This window comes from Mustela nigripes, chromosome 1 (assembly GCF_022355385.1).
Source record: "Mustela nigripes isolate SB6536 chromosome 1, MUSNIG.SB6536, whole genome shotgun sequence".
Classification (NCBI taxonomy): Eukaryota; Metazoa; Chordata; class Mammalia; order Carnivora; family Mustelidae; genus Mustela; species Mustela nigripes.
In genome coordinates this window covers 22,217,085-22,235,710 of record NC_081557.1, presented here as the reverse complement: position 1 = coordinate 22,235,710, position 18,626 = coordinate 22,217,085, and the positions used below count along the sequence as shown (strand labels likewise).

Sequence of the window (18,626 nt, the reverse complement as noted above, 5' to 3'; positions counted from 1 at the left end):
ATCTAATACATTGTTTCATTTCAAAGCTCATCCTATCAAATATTTTATAATTAGGAAACACTGACTTAAGTGCATTGGACTTCCCATTTGAAGGAATCCTTAAGCAACTCCAGTTTCAGTTTCAGTATTTTATAAGAAAATGTGTACATGATACTTTTTATTCCCCAAATAAGGATGCACAGGTATATGCAATCTACGCTGCATTTCCACTGCTCAGAAATCAGCTGTCAGATAATCTCAGTCCTCTCAAACAAACTGGCTAGCCTAGTTGATGAACCCAATGTAAATTTTAAAAAGCTGCCATACCTTCTGTGCCCTTAGTCAGTAGATGGGGCAGAACCATACTTAAGCTCTCATCTAAACAACATATGTTATGCAAATGTTGATTTTAGTATTAGAGTCAATATAATGCAGACAGCAAGACAAGAATTACGTAACAAAAGTAAAACACAAAGCAAAACAAATGCCACACATTACAAGTAGAACCCAGGACATAAAAACATATCAGTTTAGGACAATTTAGAAGAACAGTCCTACATAGCAAAAGCTTCTGAGGAAATCACATAAATTACGTGAAGGGACTGAGGTTCATAATGACAACTCTGGGCCATAAAAACAAACAAGCAAACAAATAAGAAAAAAACCTTAAATTATACTCCATTTGTTCTGTTTAAGAAAACAGGTTAAATTTTCTTTTAGAAACATTTTGAAAAAATGTTCCTACAAAACAAGTTTTGGCACATAAAGGATAAGATTCAATTATCCATAAAATGAACAGATAAGAAATATACCTTCTGTTAATAAGGCCTAATGAATGAGGACTCACTCAAAGTAAAATTCTCCAAGTTAGAATATACTACTACACCTGTCTTTTAGAAGATGAACTGTGATAAAAGAGTGGTAACATTTTGGAAGCTTCAAACATGGAATTCCCTGTCCTAAGCCAATTCTTGGTTAACAGTCAAAAGAATATCTGATAATTTTTGAAAGCTTGTCAGGGAAATTTTCAACTTAAATGGCTGGACACATTCAAGAAAATACCCTAATTTCACTTTTCCCTTTGTTTTCTTTAAATCATGACTGCCAAGTAGACAAGTTGATCTGGTTTCTAGCTCTGACTGGCTAAATGACCTTGTCCAAGTGACTCAATCCCTCTAGTCCTCCTTAGTTTCTTCATCAGTAAAGCGAAGGAGTTATACAAAATACGACATGATAGTTAACAGAATGAATGAAGTAATAAAGTAAACCAGAGTTATTACCTTAAGTCTTATAATCTATTTCTTCACTAGATCTATATATCTAACTACACATACGCTATTTTGAGACTATCACAAACCATATGCCACTATACTACACGCTTAAGGCCTAGGGTAAAAGAAATTATAATCACTTCAGAATCTTTTCCAATATTTAATATGTGTTACTTTCAGGATATAACAAATTTCTCAGATACTCATTTAAATTAATTTAAAATATCACATAATCAATTAGCTTTAAGCTGAAAATACATTACTTTTTCTACCTGACACAGATAAAAACATATGATATATAAAAGAACATTCATGGCAATGTCATTTATAATAGCCAAACACTAGAAACAACCCAAATATCCACCAGCAATAGCCTGAATGAAATCTGTCATAGTGATTCCCAATGAATAATGTACAATGATGAAAAGGAATGAATATTACTTGCAACTACATACATGATCTTCAAAACATAATGCTGAATAAAAGAAGGAAGAATACATATGATTCCAGACAACAGCACTTACCAGCTGATCACCCATGTCCCATGCTGCCTGATACACCACTTGTCACCCCATAGCCATGTCAGGATCATGATGTGGCAGGCAAGTACCACTCTGAAGGAAAGCGCAGAGGCAGTCACAGGCGCCAGTCTTTGGTCAGTATCCAATAAGAGCTCCGAATTTAGCCATTGTGTCTGGACCTCAGCTCCACTACCCCCAGCCACCTTTCTGGCTTTGTGATCAAAGCTGCCAACTGCCAAGAACTGCTGGATAAGGCGATAGAGACCCTTGAGCTGACTGAAGTGCTAACACTGGTTCTAGAGGAGGATGGGACCTTTATGGAAAGCAAGGACTTCTTCCAGCTGTTGGAAGATGACACATTCCTGATGGTACTGGATTTTGGGAAGAGCTAGACCCCAGCAGGAATAGTAGTGTTATATGGCCCAGGCCAAGAGAATACCAAGCACAAAAAGGACATCACTCTCATCACCTTCAATGCACGGGAGCAAAACCACTGGAACTTCCTTGGCAGCCTAACATCAAAGCCACATTCTACAAGCTCTACTCCCATGAGCTGTGATTCTCAGGACCTGGTCCAAAGCAAGTACTCAGGGGGCTGCTCCAGCTGGACCTCCATGTTGCTGCAAGGCCTGGGCCATATGTTGCTGAGAATTTCCTCCACCATTCACCATGCAGTAGAGGGGGCTAAGCAGTGGCCGCAGCAGCAGCAACAGGGTGGCCTCCATCCCTACTGAGAAGGGGGTTCTGAGCTTCTGCCCCTAGACTTGTTCTAAGAAATACAATGTAAGAACAGTGACAGTATCAGGTTTGGAGTCCACAAGCAGTACACACTAGACAAACTCACCTGTTTTCCCCCAATGTTCTCTAACTGCACTTTGACAGGACTCATCCACCCCTAACCTTATACCCTTTCCTGAAGAATGCTGTCCCTTCCTAGCCATCTTTCCAGTCTCCCACTTACTGTGAAAAGCCACAAGCCTGTCCACAGGCATCTTGATTCCACCTTAATTGTTGCTACATCTACATTTCTTAAACTCCTTCTGTCCCTAAGCTCCCCAGTACACTGAAGAGAGTCCTCTCTGACTTTATTTACATTGAGATCTCTAATTCTTTATATACTTCTCTTCCAAAATAACAAAAACATTTCTAATAAAAATATTAAATTGTTTACCAAAAATACACGTGATTCCATAAAGATTAACGAGAGAAAAAGTGAACATATTGTTGAGAAATACACCTAAAAATGATAAAAACTATATAGAGACTATATAAATAATTACCACAAATTTCAGGACATTCATTACTTTTTTAAAATAGGAAGATTATATCAAGGGTTTCTGGGATGCCAGTGATGATTTACGGTAACATGGATGCTTACTTTATATTTATTCCTTTTACTACACATTTTTTTAAAGATTTTATTTACTTATTTGAGAGAGAGTGAGAGAGGAGAGACCACAAGCAGGGGATAGGGTAAGAGGGAGAAAGAGACTCCCCCCTTAGCAGGGAGCACAATGCAGGGCTTGATCCTAGGATTCATGGGATCGTGACCTACGCTGAAGGCAGACACAGCCAACTGAGCCATCCAGGCACCCCTACATTTATGTTTCTATATGATGTTATGTTTTATAATAAGTTTAAAATGGTATGCTTTCTGAAATAACATATTCTTACAGAGAAGGAAAACAGGGTTCCTCTTTTTGCTAACAATTTATTTTCTTGTCTACATTTCTAATTCTTATTGTAATATTTGATAATAAAGAAAGTTACTATGCCTAATTCTCCACAATCCTAATTAACAGTGAATTTCACAGGCTTTTCCAATGGCTACAAAAAAGGTACCAACCCATTAAAGACTATAAGAATAGCTATCCTATTAAATATTTGCTTAGCTCTATATTGTTTGTTACTTTTTCTTCTTTTCAATGAAATGTATGCTTCCTTTAAAAAAAAATCTATATTACATCAAAAAAAATCTACATAATTTTATACAGGCTGCACTCCAAAAACTGTATTATAGCTCATCAGAAAGAAGAAAAACACTCTTCTTAACACATTCCTGACAATTATCTAACATTTTCTAATAATTTTGGGAGCACTTGTGTATGCACACAGTATGAGGTTTCATAATAGGATGGACATAGATATGACACTTGAGGTCCAACGTAATGTTACTCTGTGTAAATATTTCACTGTGTGTACTAGAAAACATGATAGCTGGATTATAGGATGGATATACAAAGCAAGTTACACTTAAAGTCCACTGAATAAAGTATAGCATAGGGTGATTCATTCAAAATAGATCCAATAATGACTAATTTAAATTATACTGGAGCTGTTTTAAATATTTCCTTTGGAAAAACAAAAGTATGGGAAATTAAATTACAAAAAATAGTAATAAGAAGAAACTGACTTCAACTATAAACACTATATGCATACAATTTAGGAAATCCCATCACCTATAAGCATCTTTCAACGTATGTTTGTTTTAACTTGTAGATGTCACTATACAAGCAGACAATGAAATTTAGAAACAAAACCATCGGCACCTTCATCATACTCCAGATACCAACACAATCACAATGGTATCACCCATTATGATAATAAAGTTGCTTTTATTGTGTACTGTTGTTTTTCTATGAATGCACCCTCTTTAGTGGACCCAGCTAACCAGTTATTTGCCCATCTATTAAGTGCCAACTTTAAAAAATTACACTTTGTCCAGCAGGGAGCAGCATTACAACATTCCTAAGACTTAATATGAACATGAAACCCACAGAAGAAAAAGGAGAAAAAAAAAAAAAAAAACACTTACCATAGGTCTGTTCTACAATACATTCAATTTTTAGGGCAGCTGCAAGGCTTCCAGAAAAAACATCTAAAGCATGTCTCAAAGTATATATGGGTAATCCACAATTTCAGGATTCCTAAAGCAGGAAATCAAAATTGTATTAGGTAAAGGATTCCCTCAGCCATGTTGTGTTGACTTAGTATACAGTACGACTAAATGTCTCTTAGTTGTTAAGGTATACATTCCTCTTAGTGGGTCGATGGGATTTTGAATCAGCTCTATGATAATACTTTGCATAAAGCAATTAAAAATACCCCAGAATATTAAAGCCCTTTATCCACCAAAAAATTTAAGCAGAAGTAAATGGATGACATAACAAACTAGAGAAAACTGTCATCAAGGACTTAAAGGAGTTGATAAGTCAAACATGTACAGTTCTAATATATCAAACTCTAATTTACAAGTAAAAGGACATAAAGTCATCTCTACATGTCCGCATGAATATTTGAAGTTAATTTTAACAATGAAAAGGCAGCAGAGAAGTAGTATGTAATGCAGATCTGCTAAGACTGATTAGTCAAACATTTACTGAATGCAAGTAATGCACATGATAATGCAGAAAAACTGTGATGAGTTAAAATGTGACAATAGAAAAACATACTATGTTTGAAACTATCTTGGATGTCAAAATTGCCTCCTAGTCAACTAAAATATCTCCATGTCCATTCTTAAGACTGAAAAAAATTTTTTTCAAATTATAAAATGAACTTTCTGTTACAGAATAAGTAAATCATGGGGATATAATATAGAGTGTAGAGAACACAGTCAAAAAGATTGCAGTAACTTTGGTGACAGATAACTAGACTTACCATTTCATAATGTATAATATATCAAATTACTATGATGTATACCTGAAGCTAATAGGATACTGTATGTCAATTTTACTTCAAAATAAAGATTTATTTTCACTTCTATTTGAGATGTTAAACAGTTTGCTTCATATTGTTTACATGCAACATTTCAGTGTCTACACTGAAAAATAAAAATTTTGCCATTAAAAGATAATATGAATATTCATCTTGAAATATACATGATTACATATAATTTACATAATTCACATGATCACAAATCAATATATTATATATGAATATATTTATTTGAAATTTAATGAATAATATGTAAAATGGTTCCTACTATTTTTTTCTGGCAAAATAATATGAAAAGCTTGATTTCAGTATATGATAGCAAGACTACAGTGATTCTCTAACAATTACAGTTAATTTTAATGAAGTCAAAATAAACTGATGTATTAATCTTCTACCCTTTAACATTACATTATTCACAGCATTATTTCTTTTTTTTAAAAAAAGATTTTATTTATTTATTTGACAGACAGAGATCACAAGCAGGCAGAGAGGCAGGTTGGGAGGTGGGTGGGTGGGAGGGAAGCAGTCTCCCCCCGAACAGAGAGCCCGATGCAGGTCTCAATCCCAGGACCCTGAGATCATGACCTGAGCTGAAGGCAGAGGCTTTAAACCACTGAGCCACCCAGGCGCCCCTACAGCATTATTTCTTAAAGTCTTTCTCCTTAAAGTCTTTCTCTTATCCTACTTCTTGGTTTTGCTTTTGCACATTTCACTTTCTGTGATACTTATTTCTACCAGTCTATCTTTCCTCTTTCTAGTACATTTGTTTCTATCTCAATTTTTGTTTTACTCAAACTCCTCCCTCTATGATCCTACCGTCTTTTCCTCTTTTATGTTAGAACCCCTTAAAAGTGAGTTTTTTCTGCAACACTCTGCTTAAATATACTCTTTCCCCATTTATAGGCACTGTCCTTGCTCTTAACACTCTAACCTGACTGGAAACTCAATAAACTTATATTGCTGCTACTTATAAAAATATTCTTTCTCTGATTTACGTACTTGAAGAACTCACTAAACATTTTGGAGTCAATATTGAAACTCTCAAAAACTCAAGAAAATTTAACCTCACACACTCAGTGTGTGATCACCACTGTTCTAATAAAGAGGTGATTTAGGATCTCACCATGACCGTATGAATAAATACTGAGTAACAAACTTCTTAAAGTCAACAGAACTTTAGAGCTTTTTATTAATGTGTGTCCATGCACATACGCACACTATTCTCATTAAAAAGCAAAGATGCATGAAATAAACCCTTACTTCTAATATAGATTGTCAAGTCTGAAAAGAAGAGTGATTTCCCTATTCAGGACTCTCATATGAATATTAACATTAATGGTATTAGTATAGTAAAAAACAATCTCATAATAAAATATCACATACAAATATTGATTTTTTAAAAAATTATGAATAGTTTATAATACATTTATAATATAATTACTTAAAAAGAGATTATAGTGAGTTGGGTAGTGTTCCTCCCTCCCCTCTGAATTCATAGCCACCAAGAATTTCAGAATGTGACTTTATTGGAATGTAGGGTTTCTGCAGAAAAAATTACAATAAAGATCAACATAAGATCACGACAGGCCCTAAATCCAATGAGCATGCCCTTATAGGAGACGGAAAAGGACATATAGAGACATAGAGAAAGACAATAAAAATGGAGGCAGAGGTTGGAATTATGTTGTCACAAGCCAAGGCACAACAGCAGCCACGAGAAACTAGAAGAAGCAAAGAAGGATTCTCCCAATGAGGCTTTGGAACAAACATGGTTCTGCTGACACCTTAATTTTGAATTTCTGGTTTCCAAAACTGACAAGTAAAAATTTCTTTGTTTTAAGCCACTAAGTTTGTAGTAATTCATTATGGAAATCCTAGGAAATTAATCCAGATTTTGGTACTGGGAAGTGGAACGTTGCTCTAACACACACCTAAACATAAAAAAAAAAAAAAAAAAAAAAAAAAAAAAATTGAAGACTGTTGGCAGATTGACTTAAGAGGCTGCTGGTAGAAACAGACATATTTAGGAAATCCTGGTAAAGGTTCCGAAGGTAGTAGACAGAATGGCAGAGAAACCCATCATCTTAGAGACTACATATATTGTCAGAATCAGAATGTTGTAGAAATATGAGTGTTAAAAGGGCTTCTGGTAAAAGTCTCAAGAAGGAAATGAGGGACATGTTATTGAATGCTAGAGGGAAGACAATCCTCATTATAAAGTAGCAGAAAACTTGGGCTGAAATGTGCTCTACCATTGAGTGAAAAGCAGTACTTGTAAGCAATGAATTTGTATATTTAGCTGAGGAGATTTCCAAGCAAAGTGTTAAAGGTGTGTACTGGTTTCTCCTTGCTGCTTATTGTAAAACGCAAGAGAAACAGATAAATTGAGGAAGGAACTGTTAAGCAAAAAATCAGCACCAGAAAACTAGGACAATTTTCAGTCTACCTAGACTGCAAAAGATGCCAACATCACAAATCAGTAGGACAATACAAACCAAAACCATAATCAGATACCACTTCAAACACAATAGGGTAACTATTATTCAAAAAACAGAAAACAACAAAAGTTGCTGAGCACAGAGAGAAACTGGAACCCCGGTGCATTATTAATGAGAATGCAAATTGGATCAGCTACTGTGGAAAACACTCCCACAGTTCCTCACAAAGTTAAAGGTAGATTTATCATATGATCCAGCAATTCCATTCCTGGATCCCAAATCCACTATTTCCACCTTTAGACAGGTATATATCTAAAGGAACTGATAACAAAGACTCTAACAGATACTTGTACTAGTGTCTATCAAAAAATGTATGGATCGGGATTCCTGAATGGCTTAGTTGGTTGAGCATCCAACTCTTGGTTTCAGCTCAGGTCATGCTCTCATGGGTGGTTAGACTGAGCATCATGGCAGGTTCTGCTCAGTGTGCAGTCTGCTTGGGATTCCTTTCCTCTGGCTCTCCCCCATTCTCTCTCAAAAATAAATAAATAAATTTTTAAGAAAGAAAATGTATGGATCAACAAAATGTGCTATATACGAACAATGAAATATTAATTAACCACAAAAAGAAATGAAGTTTTGGTGTATGATGTACGATGGATGAACTCTAAAAAAAGCTATGCTAAGTGAAAAACATTATGCAAACACTAACAAAGAACAAATACATGATTCCATTTATATGACGTATCTAGATAGGCAAACTCATAGTGACAGAAAGTAGAATAAAAGTTACTAGAGGCCAGGCAATGGAGGAATGGGGAGCTATTACTCAACAGGGAGACTGTTTGGGATGATGGAAAAGTTCTGAAAACAGGTAGTAGCAACGTTTATAAAACACTGTAAATATACCTAATGGTACTGAATTGTACACTTAGAAATAATCAAAATAGTAAATTTTATCACAAAACGTTTTTCCTTATAAAGGGGGGGGGGGCTCAAGACCTTGAGCTACCTAAGAGGTTTGACACAACTATTTCAATTAGAGAATCATGACAATTACTGATAAGGTCTAAAATGAATACATTCCAAAGCTTAGGGAGGGAAAATGATCATCACATGATAGCAATTCATTAATTCTGTATGAATTCATTTAGGAAATCTTAATAGAAAAAGGGAATATGATTTTCTTTATTTTTAAAACAAATTTAACCTCAGAATACAACTAAAACCTTATTTTCAAATACTTCATTATGAAGAATGATAAAATCACATACCTCAGAGATACTGCAGGTTCAGTTCCAAACCACGACAATAAAGCAAGTTTCACAATAAGGTGACTCAAATTAAGTTTTGGATATTCCAGGGCATATAAAAGTTACATTTACATTATACTGTAGTCTATTAAGTGTGTAATAGATGTCTAAAAAACATACATACCTTAACTTAAAAATAGTTTATTGCTAAAAAATGCTAACCATCATCTGAGCTTTTGGTGAGCTATAATCCTTTTGCTGGCGTAGTGTACTGCTTCAGTGTTGATCAGGGTGCTGTTTGTTGAAGACTGGGGTGGCTATGACAATTTCCTTAAGCAACACAATGAAGTCGGCCACATAGCTTGATTATTCCTTTCATGAATGATTCCTCTGTAGCATGCAATACCATTTGATAGCCTTTTACCCATAGTAGAACTTGCAAAATTAGAGTTAATCCTTTTCTGCCACTGCTTTATCAGCTAAGTTTGTGCGACTTTATAAATCCTATTGTCATTTTAACAATCTTCACAGTATATTCACCAAAAGTAGATTCCATCTCAAGAAACCACTTTCTTTGTTCATTCATAAGAAGAAACTCCTCATCCATTCAGGTTTTATCATGACACTGCAGCAATTTGGTCATGTCTTCAGGCTCCACTTCTAATTCTGGTTCTCTTGCTATTTCCACCACATCTGTAGTTACTTCCTCCACTGAAACCCTAAGTCAATCATGAGCGTTGGAATCAACTTCTTCCAAACCCTTGTTAATGACATACTGACCTGTTCCCATGAATCATGAAGATTCTTAATGGCATCTAGAATGTTGAAGGCTTTCCAAAAGGCTTTCAATTTACTTTGCCCAAATCCATCAGAAGAATCACTATCACTAATATATTTCTTAAATAATAAGACTTGAAAGTTGAAATTAGCCCTTGATCCATGGGCTGCAGAATGGATGCTGTGTTAGCAGGCATGAAAACAATCTCATTGCACATCTCTATAAGAGCTCTTGGGTGACCAGATATGTCATCAATGAGCAGTGACACTTTGAAACCTTTTTTTTGCGGGAAGTCTCAACTGTGAACTTGAAATATTCAGTAAACTATGCTGTAGATAGATGTGCTGTCATCCAGGGCTTGTTGTTCACTTTACAGAGCACAGGTAAAATAGACTTAACATAATTCTTAAAGCCCCTAAGATTTTTCAGAATGATAAATAAGCATTCGGCTTCAAGTCACCAACTGTATTCGCCCCTAAAAGATTAGAAGCTTTGAAACCAGACATTGACTTCCTCTACCTATGAAAGACCTAAATGGTATCTTCTTACAATAGAAGGCTATTTCATCGATGTCTACATTGAAAATCTGTATTTTATCTTAGCCACCATTGTTAATAATCTCAGCTAGATCTTCTGTAATACTTGCTGTTCACCATGTACTTTTATGTTATAAAAACAGCTTCATTCTTCGAACCTCATGAACCAACCTCATCTGGCTTCAAACCTTTCTTCTGCAGCTTCCTCATCTCCCTCAGCCTTCACAGAATTGAAGAGAATTAAGGCCTTGCTCTTGATTACACTTTAGCTTAAAAAATGTTGAGGCTATTTTTTTTTTAAATTTTTATTTATTTATTTATTTATTTGACAGAGAGAACACAAGTAGGCAGAGAGGCAGGCAGAGAGAGAGAGAGAGAGAGGAGGAAGCAGGCTCCCTGCTGAGCAGAGAGCCCGATGCGGGACTCGATCCCAGGACCCTTAGATCATGACCTGAGCCAAAGGCCGCGGCTTAACCCACTCAGCCACCCAGGTGCCCTGTTGAGGCTATTTTAATCTTCTATCCAAACCACTAAAACTTTCTCCATGTCAGCCATGAGGCTGTTTCACTTTCTTGCCATTTGTTTGCTCATAGGAGTAGCCTTTTTAATTTCTAAGAATTTTCCTTTGCAATCACAACTTGGCTAACTGGCACAAAAGACCTTTCAGCATATCTCGGCTTTCAACATGCCTTCCCCACTAAGCTTACTCATATCTGCTTTTGATTTAAAGTGAGAGATGTGGGACTCTTCCTATCACCTGAGCACTTAGAGGCTACTGTCAGGTTATTAACTAGCCTAATTTCATGTCTTAGAGAATCGGGAGGCCCAAGGAGATGCAGAGAGATGGAAAATGACGGGGAGCAAGCAAAACACACATATTTATTGGTTAAATTCATTGTCCTAGTGGTGCCCGGGGGAGCTCAGATGGTTAAGTGCTTGCCTTCACTCGGGTCATGATCTTCAGATCCTGGGATTGAGCCCTATGTCAGGCCCCCAGCTCAGTGGGGAGTCTGCTTCTTCCTCTCTCTCTTTCTCTCCCCCTGCTTGTGCCCTCTCTGCCTTTCTCTCTCTCTCTCAAATGAATAAATAAAATTAACAAAAATAAATTCACTGTCTTATATGGGCACAGTTTGTGGTGTTCCAAAACAATTATAATAGTAACATCAAAGATCACTGATCACAGTTCACCATAACAAATTATAATGAAAAAGGTTAAAATATTGCGAGAACTACCAAAATGTGACACAGAGACAAGAAGTGAGCAAATGCTCTTGGAAAATGGTGCCAGTGGACTTTCTTTCTCAATGCTGGATTGCTACAAACCTTCAATTTAATAAATGCATTGTCTGTGAAGTACAATAAAGCAAGGTAAAGTAAAACAAGGTATGCCTATAATACAAAATGACCTCTAACTACTTTTTAAAACTTTCCATTTGAGGAAAGAAAAAACATAAAAAGCAAAAATGTGACATTAAAATTCTAAAGATTTTTTTTTTTTTTTGAGAGAGATAGGCTGGGGAAAGAGCAGAGGGAGGGAGAGAGAGAAAATCTTAAACAGGCTCCATGCCCAGCATTGAGGCCTTAATCCCACAACCCCAAGATGATGATCTGAGTCGAAATCCAGAGTCGGACACTTAACCAAATGAGCCACCCAGATGCCCCAGGATCTTTTTTTCTTTAATCAACATCCATGTATTACCTTATTGTTCTGTAGATTACCGGCATAGACGGTCTTGATTGGGTTCTTTGCTCAGGATATCACAAAATCAAAAATCAGGATATCAGGCAGAGATCTCTGGAGTCACTGGGGAGGAATCCACTACCAACCTTTCTAGGTTGATGGCAGAATCCTGTTGTTTGCAGCTGAGAAATGGTCTAAGGTTCCCTCTTCGTATTTGCTGTCAGCCGAGAGCATCTCTCATCTCCTTAAGGAGTTCTGCATTCTTTTTTCCATGGTCCCTGCATATTCAGACTCAGCATGTCACATTCTTCAAGTATTTTAACTTTCTCTTCTTTACCAGCTAGAGAATACTTTCTTTTTTCTTTTCTTTTCTTTCTTTTTTTTTTTTTTTCCTTAATTCTCATGATTAGTTCAGACTCACACGGTCAGTCTCCCCATCTTTAGGTCAACTGTGCCATATGACAACATAATTGGGGAAGTGGTATCTAATCATGTTCACATGTCCCAGGCCTTAGGATGGATCATCGTTGGGAGGCCATATTCAATAAAATTCTAAAGATTTCTAAAAGCAAATAGTTTTAAATTATTAAAGATCTTGTTTCAGTGCCAGACAATCCTAAAAAAGTTCTTTAACCTTAACTGAAATTAAAATTTCCATGCTCTGGAGAAACAAAGGGTCTAATTTCCCTTTCACCAGATTAACATAGGTCTTAGGAAACTCAGAATCATTCGTCTCTGGGTTAGATATGTTGAACTTACTATCCCAGTTGTTTCCTATCACATTTTCTCACCATCCTGGTCACTCTGACTAGCAAAGGAAACAGGCTTCATTTTTTATGCTAATATCCATAAATTGGCAAAATAAAGGGTTATCTTTAGGAGGATACTGAGTTCTGATCCATCCAGGTGCAACTAGTAAATAAGGGCATGGGTTTTCATCTCATACAGCTTAGCCCTATTGTGAATCCTTGTTCTATCACTTATTAGCTATGTGACTATGATGACTAATTTTATGTGTCAACTAGGCCATCGGATACCAAGAAATTCGGTCAAACACTATTCTGGGTGTTCCTGTGATGGCATTTCTGGAATAGATTAACAGATCATTAGACCCAGTACAGCAGACTGCCTTCCCTAATGTGAGTGTGCAGCATCCAATCCACTGAAGGCCCAAATAGAATAAAAGGCTGATCTTCAGGCCAGTACAAGGGAGTGAAAAGCATCAACATACTAGATGTTTTAAAGAATTTTTATAAGATAAGACATATGAAATCATAATGATAGGTTAGGGTGGAAATGGCAGAGTTGAGTAGTTGTGAAAGAGGTAGTAAGGCCAAAAAAACGTAAAATATTTACTATCTGGTTTCTGAAAAAGTATCCTGACCCCCTGCCAACCACACACACAGGAGAATATTTCAGGGAAGATAGAGGACTTTTATTCTTGTGACTTCAAAGGGTTGTGGGCGAATCAATAGTTATGGAGGCTAACCTACTTAAAAAAGGTAAAAACTGTCCGAGAGGAACTTGGGCTCCAAGTATGGTGGCTAGATACCTAGGATAGGATTCTCCTTATCTGGCTATTAGAGAAGGGCCTGGTCTATCTCTTACCTATTCTAACCAAAGCACACCAATAAGTAAATTCTATCCACTGACAAAAAAAAACCCTTTCCATCACTATTCTTTTCCATTTAGGATAAAGATTTGCTAGGGAAACAAAAGAGAAAAGCAACTCCAGTAATTTATATTATTTAACTGGTCATATATCAACATGAATGGACGACCAAGGATCACCAACATTTAAGGAAATCACAGAATGAAAAAGAAGGCCCATGATGAAAAATAACTTAGCAACTCTAGGTTAGAAAAAAGAAAAAGAAATTTATTTAATATCTTCAGAGAAACTGCATAAGATACTGCACCTATGGGGCACCTGGGTGGCTCAGTAGGTTAAAGCCTCTGCCTTCCACTCAGGTCATGATCCTGGGGTCCTGGGATCGAGCCCCGCATCGGTCTCTCTGCTCTGTGGGAAGCCTGCTTCCTCCTTTCTCTCTGCCTGCCTCTCTACCTACTTGTGATCTCTGTCTGTCAAATAAATTTTAAAAATCTTAAAAAAAAAGATATTGCACCTATAAAACAAGAAGTATATGAAAGCATAGGATTAAAAGAACAAAGAGTAGAGTTTCAAGAAATTTAAAATAGAAATTTTGTCTACTACCACGTCCCCCCACATATAGAAAAACTTGAAAAGTTGAAGAAATATAGAGTAATAATCCAGTGTGGGTAATGATCTCTCTAAAATAGTGCAGGAAAAGGGACTCCTCTCTCCCCTCCAATACACACACACACACACACACACACAGGAAAAAAAATGGAAAGGACCCATACAATACAGAGCTGGAGAAGGAAAACATAAATATTCCTAGAAACAGCTCTGATCTAGAGTAGAGGCTGTCAAACTAGGGCCCATGAGCCAAATTCTGCCAGCACTATTTTCACAAATAAGGTTTTACTGTAACACAGAATATTTATTTGTTTACATGTTGTCTGAGGCTGCCTTTGTACTAACTAAGACAGTAGAGTTAAATAGTTGCAACAGGGACCATATGGTCTGCAAAGCCTAAAATATTTATAATTTGGTCTTTTACAGAAAAATTTGTCAAATCTTGATCTAGAGCTATGCTGTCCAACAGAGTAACAGCTAGCCAAATGTAGTGTTGAAATTTAAATAATAAAATTAAAAATTCAGTTCCTCAGTCATGTCAGCTACATTGCAAGTACCCAATAGCCATATGTGTGTAATGGTTATTGTGCTGGATGATAAAGATATGGGACATTTCCAATAATACAGGAAATTCTACTGGACAGGGCTTGTTTGGAAATTACCATAATAGATTACTAGAACTGTATTTTAATTACTGCTTTAAAAAGAACTGTAGTGAAAAACAAAAAAGAGGAAGAGAAGCAGGAAGATAAAATTCAGAAAAAACAGAGACTGGTAATGTTGGAAATGGAAAGAATTTATGCATAAATCTAAGATGTCATTCTATGACAATAGCTTTAAACTAGGTTTTTTAAAAATAATGCTTCAAAGTTATTCAGAGAAAAACACTTAGAGAAAATCCAAAAATACAGAATTACAAATGAGTAAATATGATCACAGATATGGAAGAGATTACAAAGAATTCAATGTAGGGAATGCGATTAATTAATGCTATCAAAACTGTAAATAATAAAAAAAAAGTGTTTCCTAAGAAAATGTAATTCAAAGAAATAAGAAATAATTATATGAAACATGAAGAAAAGGTTTTAAGAAGTCATATAATACATGGTTCCAATTTAGTTCTGAGTTAATAAGGAAAATGTTCGCTCCATTTTTAATTTTCATGTTATACTGCAAGAAACTTCATACCCAGTATATAAAGTATAAACATACTTCACATCCAGACTCTTAAACTAGAAAACAGCAATCCAAAATAATGTATTTCCCTCTCTTAACACTATTGATTGTACCAAGAATTATATATTTCTTTACAGGGGAGCTTCACCAGCCTGTGTGACATTCCATGCAAAATCAGAGTTAAGGGGACACCTGGGTGGCTCAGTTGGTTAAGCCGTTGCCTTCGGCTCCGGTCATAATCCCAGTGTTCTGGGATCCAGTCCCACATGGGCTCCTTGCTCGGCAGGGAGCCTGCTTCTCTCTCTGCCTCTGCCAGCCTCTCTGCCTGCTTGTGCGCACGCTCTCTCTCTCTCTCTCACTCTCTCCCTGACAAATAAATAAAATATTAAAAAAAAAAAAATCAGAGGTAAGGTACTTTAAATGGAATGGTTTTAAATATGCGGACTTTCCCTGGACTTCCATAATTATTCATACTGAAGATGAATTGATCACATCTCATCAGAAATATACATGATAATCAGAACAACACACACGCTTAGCTTAGCACAACATCGATATCCTTATGAGAGTCCTCAAAGTTGACACATAAAAGGAGCACTTAACACCAGTCAGAAGTCGTTCAATTCCTTACTTGGGCCACAAAAATAAAGAATAGTCCCAGTTAGGGAGACATACCAATACCGGGCGGTTCTAGCTCTGGAATTTCTATTCCTTTTATCACTAAATAATTTTAGTGTTCAAGTGTTTACCACTAAAAATGTCTTACAGATACATTTACTTAACAAGTCTCCTTGAGCCAAAACACCTTTTGACACTTTTACCCTATTATACTGAAGACATGAGTATACGATAGATTTTTTAATTTTAATTTTAAACTTCCAAGTTTTCTATTTATATTTAAACATCCTCTAAAATTAGGATGAACAAAAGTACTCATGTGCCCTGGACAGCCCCAGATTATACCTGCTTTCCTGGCATCCAATGTAATTAGTTATTTGAGCATTCTTAGAATGTCCTAAAAAATTCACGGGTCAGTGAAGAAATCAAAACAAAAAATAGAAAATATTTTGAAGTAAATCTTGATGAAAATACAAAATGTTAAAAACTGTACGATGTAGCTAGACCAGTATTTAGAGAAATTACACCCTTATCTATAAAACAGTATATTAGAAAAGGAAGAGAAAATCAATGAATTAGATTTTTATCACAAAGGAGAAAAACCAAAATCTCAGTCAATCAAAACTAGTGAATGTAGAGGGAAAAAAAAAAAAAAATACCAGGCAGTAACTGGCAAAGAAAAAGCAAACATAAAAGAAAATTTTAAAGACAAACTCTGGGTCTTTAGAAAAATAAAAATGAAAAATTTCTAGCAAACCTAACAGTGAAAAAAAAGAAAAAGAAACACAAATAATATCAGTAATTACAGTGATTAAAAAGGTAGTAAAAGCTGTTTCTAGTACAGTGAAGTAAGCTCACAATAAACTCTCCCATCGATAACAATAATAAACTCAAGACAAAATACAAAAAACAATTATGTGAAGGCTGTACAAATTGAACAGAAGCAAAGAGATTTTGCTGAAGAGTCAAAGTTGTAATAAAAAAAAAAGACAAAGATTGCCAATGGTTTCTTATTTTTACTGATTTAGCTTTAGCTTGAGCACAGAGCAACACAGGGAGTTAAAACAAAGAAACAGAAGTCATCCTTCTGAAAAACCTAAAGAATCACAAACTAATGGAAGGAATGGAGAGTTCAGAAAGCCATCTACCTAATCAGTGTCACTCTACTTACTGAAAGAGTAATTATTCCATATAGCAAGGAAAGAATTGTCTTTTCAATAAATGGTGGTAAGTCAATACGTTATCTATACAAGAAGAACAAATATATTTTTTTTTCCTCTACATTCACTAGTTTTGATTGAGATTTTGGTTTTTCTCCTTTGTGTTAAATATCTAATTCATTGATTTTCTTCCTTTTCTAATATACTGTTTTATAGATAAGGGTGTAATTTCTCTAAATACTGGTCTAGCTACATCGTACAGTTTTTAACATTTTATATTTTCATCACAATACGTTATCTATACAAGAAGAACAAATCCTGTCTCACACAAAAGGGAAAAAAAAATCAATTCCAATGGAATACATGTTCAAATATTTAAAAGCAAACCTCAGGACTTTTAGAAGAAAACACTAAGATCATCTTTGGAGTCTTGGAGTAGGCAAACTTAGCTATAAAGCAAAAAATTGATACATTAGAATTTATTCTGACTAAAAGTGAAAAAACTAAGAATATAAAAAGGTGAGGTGCAACTAGCTGGCTCAGTTGGTGGAACATGCAACTCTTACTCAGGATTGTAAATTCAAGCCCCATGTTGGGTATAGAAATTACTTAAAAAAATTTTTTTTAAAGAATATGAAAAGGCAAGTCAGAGACTAAATATATTTGTAACACACTTACTTCAAACTGGACTTTTACCCAAAATATAAAAAGAACATCTAAAAATCTAAAAAATCTAACAGTCCAACTTTTAAAAAAATTAGCAAAGACAGACTCCTCACAGGAGGTTTATCTAAATGGCCAATAAGCATATGAACAGGTACTCAACTTCATCAGTCCAAATCCAAATGACAATGTCATATCACAATCCCTTCAGAAAGGCTAAAGTAAAAAGAAAATATTTAGTGCTGGTAAGGATGACAGGCAATGGAAATTTCAAACATTCCTGGTTAGGGTGTAAACTGGTACAACCATGTAAGAAAGATATTTGGCCACAAATAGTAAGCTAGCCAAATCTCTTTCAAAGCAGAATGGATAATGAATTGTGATATATTTACACAATACTATAAAGCAGCAAATAATCCATATCTGTACACATTAATACCAATCATTTCACAAATATAATGAGCAAAAGAAGTCAAATACAAGAGTAAACAGTGTATGACTTCATCTACACAAAGTACAGAAACAGGTAAAGCAAATCAGGACTTTGCTTTCTCTTTGTGAGTGTATACTAAAAGAAAGCAAACCCCATGGGGTCCAAGAACTCCCTCTGTACA

The 18,626-nt window shown here is 35.5% G+C and overlaps 1 protein-coding gene and 1 pseudogene across 3 annotated transcripts in view; one reads left to right on the top strand and one right to left on the bottom strand.

The window, feature by feature from the left end:
• The window catches only part of IMMP1L (inner mitochondrial membrane peptidase subunit 1), a 79,810-nt gene that overhangs the window by 54,505 nt on the left and 6,679 nt on the right, over positions 1-18,626 (bottom strand). Inside the window, exons 2-3 of one of the 3 annotated variants that reach the window (XM_059406589.1) lie at positions 4,587-4,698; positions 1,775-1,864 (exon numbers count right to left, since the gene is read on the bottom strand). The exons of 1 other annotated variant lie outside the window; for it this stretch is intronic. The gene's annotated coding sequence lies outside the window, so the exon portion shown is untranslated. The remainder of the gene's footprint in view (positions 1-1,774; positions 1,865-4,586; positions 4,699-18,626) is intronic. One more of the 3 variants, XM_059406579.1, reaches the window with a different exon arrangement.
• Positions 1,841-2,505, top strand: LOC132011416 (lipid transferase CIDEB-like; annotated as a pseudogene).